Here is a 10,351-nt window from a genome sequence, read left to right as displayed (position 1 = left end):
CCACTTTCTCATTTTTTTTCAATCTCAATCAAATCGCTGGGCATGTCACATAACAATATAATTTAAAGATGAATATCGGATTTCGCTAATGAATTAATAAAAAGTGCTTCAATATTATATCAAAATCTTAGATCGTTAAATGTGCCAATTCAATTTAAATAGAATCAGTTTCAGATTGGGTTGGCTCTTGCAAAGACTATTAAGGGACATTTATATGTGGCATGCTTTGCATTGGGTAAACTATTCATATATTTTTTGTTAGCTGCTTTTTCCAATTATGCACCGCATTTGCAATCAGTTAGTTATTATCATACTAAACATTTTATACTAGAAATTTTTTATACTAGAAATATTTACTAAATACTAAACAGCGTGTGTCGTCTCAGCTAGTATATATACATATATGCATCATTTCGCAAACAAAAGTCTAACCTCGTTGTTCGTGCGTCCAAAAACCCATCGCACACATATGTATTATAATATTATATTATAATATAATACCACGAAGCGATTCGTGCAAAGCAAACGGTATTCCGGCTGACGCAACAATCCTCTTGTATTGTTACATACTTTGAATACAGAAAGGAATTAAGGAACTGTAATATATGATATTATTTTCTTATTCTTGGCCAGAAGTAGAAACAATGTAAAACCTAGAACAAATATGCTTTACTCTGTTTTAGTGTTCTCCGCATTCAACAGAGGGTCTACTGTACCCTTTATCCCTTGTTCTTATCCTGATTCTATGTTTATAATACACGTACTTTAAATGTATTATTATACATTTTGGAAAAACATATCTGTGACTTTGTTGAAAATCTATTTTATACTCATATATTTTGTTCTCAATTCATTTATTCAAATAAAACAGGTTCATCTTTTCAATATTATATATTTATATAAATCTTATCCAGCTTTAAACCTAGGGATAAATTTACGTGCTACAATTTGTGGCGCCCCTATGGAGTGCGGACATAGTTAAAATTATGGAGAAGTTTTGATTAGTGTTTGACAAAGGCAGATTTGGCCGTTTCGGAGACATAGAGCTAAATGTTCCAAAATGGCAGTTTTTGAGCCAACTAAACTTTTGAATGATCCAAAAAAAAATTTTTTACTAATTTTATTCTTCTAATATTTTAGCATTTAGCGGAAAGTCCCAGCAATCTGCATTAAGGCACGATGACATGCACCACTAGTTTAAACTTTTTTCTTGTCTATGCTCTAATTTTATAATCCTTTGGTTTCTACTAACATTAAGTAAAAATGGTCGTTTATTTAGACTACAATATAATAAAACTTTAGATTGCCTTTTTATCATGTGGCCTTTAGAAAAATTAGTTATAACTGCACGGATGTTAAATTACTTATACAATTTGATTGTGTAATCTTGAATTGCGTTTCTTCTATACCAATTGCAAATGATTGATGTTGATTGTTAAAGGTTTCATCTACATACTAGAGTAATATATAATATATAATCAAAAATTAGTAAAAAGCTGATATAATTTAGTAAAGTAGCAATTTATCGAATATTTTTAGTTTCAAAAAAATATCTACTACTAATATAATAAAGTAGTGTGATGATATTGAATCAATTGTATGTATAAGAATAAAAAGTATGTAATGAATCAATCAGGAGTAATCAAAATTACATAAAGCAATCAATATTTTTGCACAATGTATGTGACCAGTAAAGACAATTCCGATATATCAAAATTTTTATTAAATATTATTGTATTTTGGACATTGGAATATTATCAAGAAATACTATATTGAGTAATTACGGTAATGTTTCAAAAAAGCACTAATTGATTTAAAATCAAACGTAAATGTTCCGAAGTGGAGTTTCTATTATTAACTTCTCACTGGAAGTCAGAGTTTTCTGAACATTTTAGCAAGGGCATACCTTAGAAGAAATTGATGTATGTGTGAGTGTACGTATGTGCGGATACAAATTTTTGTTAATGATTCAAAGGGCACGGATCAATCGATTCGAAAGATTCAAACAACATTTTATTCTGAATTATGGGGAGATGTGCTGATTAGTTTTTGACAAAAGTTGGTCCAACCATTTTGGAGATGGATAAAGAGTGCAAAAAATGGCAATTCAGTTTTGAGAGAACGGAGCAACCGATTTGAATGATTTAAAAACATTTTATTTGCATTGACGAAATGAAGAACTGATTATATTTTTGGAGAGGCAGTTTAAGTTGTTGTGGAGAAACAACAAAAAAAGCCATTTGGCGGTAAAAAATATTAATACACATAAGTACGTCAAATTTTATAGAGATTTTAATAATAAGTACCAATTTTGTTTTTATGGGTTCCGTACCAAGATGTATAAGGTATAAGGTTTACAAGTTCATTTGTATATTTGAAACAAGTGTCCTCGACATTTTCAATAGTGCCATTCAACCGACATGAATAGGTTTCAAATGTTTCAAGATTTTTAAAAAAATCAAGTTTTGCAAGAAGGTCAATTTTTCGAAAATGTTCAATTTTTTTTTAAAATCGATTTTAAAAAAAAGTAAGTAATTTTCTTAGAAATTTTAAAAAAGATTTCGATTTTTTCTCAAAATTTTCATAAAACATCGAAAATGTTCAAAATAAAATCAAAATTCTCATAACAATCTTTTTTTTAAAAAAATTTTCAAGCATTTTAAAAATTTTAAATACTGTACAGGAAGTTTCAGCAATTTGCTTTAGGTTTTAGTAATATTTTGTTAGGTATCATTCTAAAATTTGTGTTAACGTTTTACTAAAACTCATCAAAGGGAGTTATTACTATACATACTTTTTAACTTCCCGTTGGATAATTTATAGTAATCGCAAAAAATCGAAAATAAAAATGTTCATATATCTTTACGTTTCAAAGGTTTCTGAATATCTTGGCATACCTTAGAAAAAATAGATGTATATGTATGTGTGTATGTGCGGATACAAATTTTCGTGGACGATTTCGGTAACGGTTCCAACGATTTCAATTATTCAAAAAATATTCGATTCCTATTGATAAGAAACTTAGTTTTTAAGAGAATGGAGGGTCCGATTCTAATCGAATAAATTTTTGAGAAGGCAGGTATAGCGGTTTTCGGAAACCTAGTGAAAAAAGAAAAAAAATGCAATTTGGCGGTCAAAAATGATCATGCAGACATATGCACATCAAATTATCAGATATTTTATGGAAATTCCAATAATACGTTTAAGTTTTGTTTACATTTTTATTCCTTGATATTTCGTCTCTATGCAGCTAAAGCAGTACGATTGCCTTGACAAAAAGTTTAAAATTTCCAAAATATTTCAAAAAAAAGAAAACATTTTTCTAAAAAATTCCTCTTTAATAATTTTAAATTTTTAAATTAAATATAAAATTACACAAAAATCTAATTTTTTCAAAGTTTGTAAAAATGTTAATCTTTTTTAAAAAAAATAATTTTTATTACGGGAAGTTACAGCAATTTGCCTTGAGGCACGATGCAATACACCGCTAGTTATTATTTTATAGTAGTAACAACTCTGTTACTGTCATAAAAATAGTTGTAGCATAAATACAAATATATTGGCGACTCTATTGTTCCAGTTCGCCCCTGTAAAATATGCCACAAAGGTGCCTCCGCGTACATTCACAATCGCAATCACTACTATATCCACGTTTAGCGTGAGCGTTGAGCATTGAGCGTGAGCATGATCCGAAACCTCATTACAATATACAATATTGCGATTGTCTTCATGCGCATGCGCCTTAGTAGTCGTAGTACGTACGTTCGACGTACTATTATACACCACCACCATTCATACAAAGTCACACTACATATATATACATAGATATAAAGTATGTACTAATATCCAGTTTCTACCGCTTCTATTCTATTTCGTCCTACTGATTATTCTGCATGTGTGTAGGTCGACGTCTCGCCTTCTTGGAATATACACAAAAAATACATTTCGGCAGACGACCGACCCGGCGCGATTCCAACATTTTGGACAAAAATAAGGCACGTTCACAATCGAAGTGGAATAGAATTAAATACTCTCACTGTCAGTTGTACTTATAATGTGTAGTTGAAATTTGTATATTGATTTTTCAAACCATTCGATTCGAAATGTTGAGGAGGTGGTAATTTACGTTTGCTAAAGACAGTTGCAGTCGCTTCGGCAAGACGGAGCTTAAAGCGCAAAAAAATGACAGATCGGATCAGCTGATTAGAATGATTCAAAAAACATTTTGTTTATGCTGACTGTGCGAAAAATTGATAAGTTTTTTGTGAAAGCAAAAATAATTTTTTTTTGGTATTTTCATGTGAACATATATAATTTATAATTCAGCATTTCTATAATTTTCAAACTAGATAGAATAATTTCATTCTCAAAATTGTTGCTATAAATCTTGATTGATATTGATCTATATTAAATTCCTGCTGCTTTTTTAATTTTTCCATTCCATTCAATTATTTTACTCATTAGATTCTACAGTATTTCAAGCATAAATTTAAATGACATTTAAAATATGATGTGATATTAATTATTGTACTTCGCAATATGATGGATGTATTTTTGTAGAATAATATTTATTATTTGCTCTTGATTTTTTTCTCTCTCATCACTCATTTTTTCTCTCTGTGTTTCTTTATCAATACACTTTTTTTGCTCTATCTACATTCTACCTCTTTCATTTTTTTGCTCTATCTACTCTCTATTCCCACTTTTACAATTTCTTTCTCGTTTTATCTATTCCTTTCTCTTTTATATTTCTTGCTCACTTTAATTTTTTTTCTATTCCTTTCTCACTTTATTCTTCCTTTTTTGCTTGCTCTTTTCTCTTTTTACGCTTTTCTTAAAATTAGTTTTATTTCTTTCTCACATTATCTTTTTACTTCTATTCAAATTGTTCTCTCTCTATTCTTTCTCATTTTTTTTATCTCTCTACTCCTTTCTCACTCTGCCTAACTTTTTCCTACATTATCTATTTCTCTCTCTCTGTATTTCTTTTTCTCTCTACCGATATCTTTCTCTTTTCTATTTCCTATTTCTTTTTTTCTCTTCCTTTCTCACTTTATTTATCTCTATCTGTTTCTGTAGTTATTTCTCATTTTTATATATTTCTTTCTCTCTATATATATTTCTTTTTGTCTTTTTTTCTATACTCTTCCCTTCTATACACCTTATCCATATTATTTTCTCTTTCTCTTTTTGTTTCTCAAGTTCGCTTTATCTATTTTTTCTCACTTCATGTTTATCTCTCTCTATCTCGTTCTTTTATTATTATTACTTTGTTATTTGTTTTTTATTATTTGTTTTTCTATTTCTTTCCTGTTCTTGCATACTAAAAATTTTCACTTCCATGATTCTCCGTTTTCTAACTTTTTTATTTTCTCCATTTATTTTTCATTATTTTTCTTTATTCTCTGCTATTTTTTTTGCTTTATTTTTACTTAACTTTTATTACTCTACATTTCTCTCTATTTGTTTTCTGGCTCTTTCACGCTGAATCCTTTCACTTTCGTCATAAAAATTCGAACTTGGATTTATAAATTTTAAATTTCAAAATTTTTAATCTTTTTGACTTAAGGAAAAATGTCGCTCATTAGTTTTTTCCAAGTTTTTAATTAGTATCCTTGATTATTTTCGTCGACGATTTCGGGAAAACGGTTGAATTGATTTCGATTATTCAAAAAACATGCGATTGCTGCTGATAAAGAGACGTGCTAATTAGTTTTTGGCAAAGGCAGGTCTAGCCGTTCCGAAGATACGGAGCAAAAAGTGCAACAAACGGTGACACAGTTTCTAAGAGAACGAAGCGTCCAATTTGAATAATTCAAAAAACATTTCACTTGTATTGACAAGATGAAGAATTGATCAAATTTTTATGAAGGCAGGTCTAGCGGTTTCGGAGATCTAGTGAAAAAAGGAAAAAAAAGCCATTTGGCGGTCAAAAATGATCATTGGATATATGCACATTAATTATCAGATATTTTATAGAGACAATAAGTATAAATTTTGCTTACATTCTTATCGGTGCCGTACCAATGTTGATCCGATAGACGGCGACGCGGCGTTTACGCGCTTCAATATTTCGTTTTTATGCAGTTAAAACAGCACGATTGCTTTGAAAAAAAGTTGAGAATTTCCAAAATATTTCAAAATACACTTTTCTTCAAAAGGTCCTTTTTTCAAAAAAAGTAAATTTTTGTCAAAAATTTATAGTTTCTGAAGAATCAAATTTTTTCAGAGTAATTTTTTTTTTATATGTTAATCTTTAAAAAAAAAAAAAATGATACGGGAAGTTCCAGCAATTTGCCTTAAGACACGATGCCATGCGCCCCACTAGTTTCTCTTTGACTTTTTTTTTGCTTCTCTATCTCTTTGTATCTTTTTCACTCTCAGAAATTCTTTCTTTCCTATTATGTTTCTTTCGTACTTTATTTCTTCCTTTCTTAATTTATTTTTCTATCTCTCTCTGACATCGTGTATACACTTTTCTAAATATAATTATAATAATTATTTTGTATTAAATGACTTAAGTAGATAAATAAAATGAAAGCAAAAAATTCAATCTCACTAACTATATTTAAATTCCCATTAGTTTCATTCATTCCAAAGCTCGACTATACCCTTAGACTTTGTAAATTGTAAACTCGCCTTTACTCTCATATATCCCTTCAGAAAACCTTCGCACAACAAATTCACACACACATAATTCTATTTCCGACACATAAAACATCTTCTATTTGAGCATTAGTGTCTCGTAGTCGTATCGTTTTAGTCGTCCCTCCATTCTATTCTGCAACTCGGTCGTCTTTCGTCTTTTTCGTTTTCAGTTCTGATCGAAAACCAGCCCGCGATGGACGCGAAATAATTATAGAATATATAGTGTTAAAAAATTCAAAAAAATATATATTTAAATTATTACCGTTGTTGTATTTATTTTATTAGTGCCTGGTAATAAACAAGTGCCTTTGGTGTCGTTTTTGTAAGGAATTTAGTGATTTTTGCTGCGGACGCGCGGACACGTGTGCGCTTTCTGGAGGTTTTGGCGCCGGCTATAGGGACGGATTTTTAGATTTTAGGGAAGACGAAATATAAAAGGTAAAATAAGGATATAAAATTATATTGTTTATGTTTTATTTATTTATAAAAGTGCAGAAAAATATATTAAATTTGAAGCATATGCACAATTCAGCATATGCATACTTTGGTTCTCAAAACTTTGAAAAATTGGTATAAATTTTTATGTGGACTTTTTACTTGATTTTTATTATTTTTCAATTTTTTTATTAACTTCCCGAAGGAGAAGTTTATGTTTTCATCAAAACATCCGATTCGCTAATTTTATGTTTTCTCTTGGACGTTTCCAGCCATTCTGAATCGAATGAGACCAAATTTGGAAAAAGTATGTGTGTGTGAACAGATTTCTTACTTTAAATCGTCGTTTTTTCAAAAAAACTGCTAATTCGATTTCAAAAATTTAAAAGCCATGCGATGTATCTTCTTAATTTTTTTTTTTTTATTTATTTATTTATTTATATATATATATACATTATTTTCATATCTCAGTCAGGCAGAGTTGCCTGGTATGAGAGATTATGAAAAACAGTTTTCATATAATATATACATTTCATTTGACTATAATATCTACTTCATTAATATAATATCTATATATAACAATTAACAGTTTTTTTTCGATGAAACTTCGATATTGATAAGTATCATTATTCTAAAAACACACTGAAATATTACCTTTACGACAAGAAGTTTAATTTTAAAAATTCATCAAAATTAAAAAAAAATATGGTAAATCAAATTTGTGTCAGAAGTCGCCTTTGTAACTTAGAACAGTACTAAAAATTATAATAAATTTTGTTAATATTAAATTTCAAACGAGATAAATTTTTTATTTTTCTCATGATCTAAATTAAATTCATGCTATTTTATTATTTTTTCCAAATATGCAACATTTTTATTTTTCTTATTTTAACATAATTTTTTTAAATTTGATAGAACATCAATTCTTTGTAATTTGCGATATAATTAGCCAATTTTTTCTATAATAATATTTCTTACTTGTTCTCGATTTTTTTTTCTCTCTCTTTATTCATTTTTCTCTCTCTTTATTTATTTTTCTCTCTCTTTATTTGTTTTTCTCTTTACCTATTTTTTCTCTCATTCTCTATTTCTTTTTTTTTATTTAAGTTTAAATGGTTAATAATTGTTTTTTAAGTTTCACTAAATATTTTTTCAAAATTTAAAAAAAAGTAAGTAATTTAAAATCTATAAACTTTATTTAGATATGTTTTGTCAATTTATAATATTTAAATATAAAAATATTAATTCAGAATTATAAAAATTTTGATAATGAACTTTAAATTTGAATATAAACTTTAGAATGTATAATTTGATTTTATTTAGATATGTATTTTTTAGTGTATTTAAAAAAACAAAGAGGTTCACAATTAAAAAAAAAAATTATATTATTTAAAATTAATTTCGATACATATTTTTTATGGTAGCTGTTTCTTGATAATTTTTTTCACTATAGCAAATTAATAAATTTAAATTTGTAATGAAAAATAATGCTATGTAATAACACAAAAAACTTGTCGGTTAATATTAAAAATTAAGCCAAATAATTTTTTATTACTAAAATTTTAAAGTTTTATTTTATTTTATTCAGGTTTTTTCTATAATTTTATATTTGATTTTATTGTATTTAAAAAGAGAATAAATTTTGTTGCTTTAATTTAGAAATTATTTTTTTTAAATTAATTTCATAACTTTCAATATTATTTTGCAAATTAATAATTGCTCTTTAAATATTACCTAATATTGGCTCAAAATAAAAAACATTTTCAAGTTATACTATTCAAAATTTACAATTTTTATTTATTAGCTTTTCTCGTTTTATAAATTGATATTTCTCTTTACTTTAAATTATAGAAATCTTGAAGTACTTGTCAAAAGGTTTGTTCGGAATGGACTCCTAAACTGCTGAACCGATTTTAAATTTTATTGACTCACTGTGTGCATTTATGTCCCACTTAGGTTATAGGCAATATTGAAAATTTCAGCTCATAGTTGAAATATTAAAATTTTAGAAATTTTAATTACTTTTGACAATTATGAATTTTAAGAAAACAAAATACTTTAAAATGATAGTGGTCAATGTTTCTGGAAAATTCGAGATAAATCGATTTCTGATTTGCATTTGATTTGCTTAAATATTAGCAGAAAGATAGAATAAATCACAATTTATAGAAAAATTACATTAATCATATATCAGAAGAAAATATTCACAGGTCAAAAAATCAAATGATGTTGGCAATTTCAAAAAGAAATAAATATATTCTAAGGTTTACGAGATAAAGAAAAATTTAATTTCAACTAATTATATCAAATATTATATTAGGTTGTCAAATATCTCCCTTCCGCTTGTTTGCTCTTTGTTTATAATACAAAAAGGCGGAAGGGAGATATTTGACAACCTTATATTTGAAATATTGAATTATTATTAAATGTCAAATTTAGATATTTGGAAAAAAACAATATGTGTCAGTAAAAAAATCAAAAATTTTTGTCGTTAGAAAAGTAACAGTGGACACTTTTTATTATTTTACTCTCATAAATAGAGTTTGTTGTGTATTTTTCCACTTTGTAATTGCCATATTGGTATTTAGCTCGTTTGTCACTTTTTGCATATGATTACTTTGCATTATATATGTGTATATATATATATATATATATATATATATATTTACTACATATGATATTTGCGCAATACACTTGTTCGCACTCTATCATCAGCCTATAAATAATCATTTCCATATTAATTTATTCCAATGAATAATTCAAGAAAATCTAATTCGATTTGACTTTTAATGAACACTGTCATGCCTTTCTGATTTTAATATCTGACACTAACTATTTAAAAAAATATAATTAATAATACAATTTTAAACACATCATAAACTACATAAACACAATTACACATATTTTATTCAAATTTGGTCTCGTTTGATTCAGAATAACTCGAAACGTCCAGAAGTAAACATAAAATTGGTAATCGAATTTTTTGGGGAAAACAAACTTCTCCGAGAAATTAAAATATCAAATATATAAAATACAAATTAATATTATTTTTGTAAGCCCATTACATTTTTAACTTCCCGTTGGGTAAGTTATTGTAATGGGCCGAAAATCGGAATTGAAAATTTTTACATTTCTCGACGTTTTGAAGGTTTCTGAACGTTTTGGCATACCTCAGAAAAAATGGATGTGTGTGTGTGTATGTGTGTGTGTGTGTGTGTGTATGTATGTATGGATACAAATTTCCAGTCACGTTTTAGGGCGCACGGAT

General features: G+C 27.4%; 1 protein-coding gene across 2 annotated transcripts in view; it reads left to right on the top strand.

Moving 5' to 3' along the window:
* The first annotated feature begins 6,800 nt into the window (after positions 1 to 6,800).
* The window catches only part of LOC113376511 (proton-coupled amino acid transporter-like protein pathetic), a 39,926-nt gene continuing 36,375 nt past the window's right edge, over positions 6,801 to 10,351 (top strand). The window contains exon 1 of one of the 2 annotated variants that reach the window (XM_026616458.1): positions 6,801 to 7,076. The gene's annotated coding sequence lies outside the window, so the exon portion shown is untranslated. Of the gene's footprint in view, positions 7,087 to 10,351 lie in introns of both variants that reach the window. The other variant, XM_026616457.1, reaches the window with a different exon arrangement.

The sequence above is a fragment of the Ctenocephalides felis genome, unplaced genomic scaffold (genome assembly GCF_003426905.1).
Source record: "Ctenocephalides felis isolate EL2017-DRISC unplaced genomic scaffold, ASM342690v1 CF-g0.4_SCAFFOLD_01886, whole genome shotgun sequence".
NCBI lineage: Eukaryota > Metazoa > Arthropoda > Insecta > Siphonaptera > Pulicidae > Ctenocephalides > Ctenocephalides felis.
The sequence above is the reverse complement of the archived record's forward strand: the minus strand, read 5'-3'. Positions and strand labels throughout refer to the sequence as shown.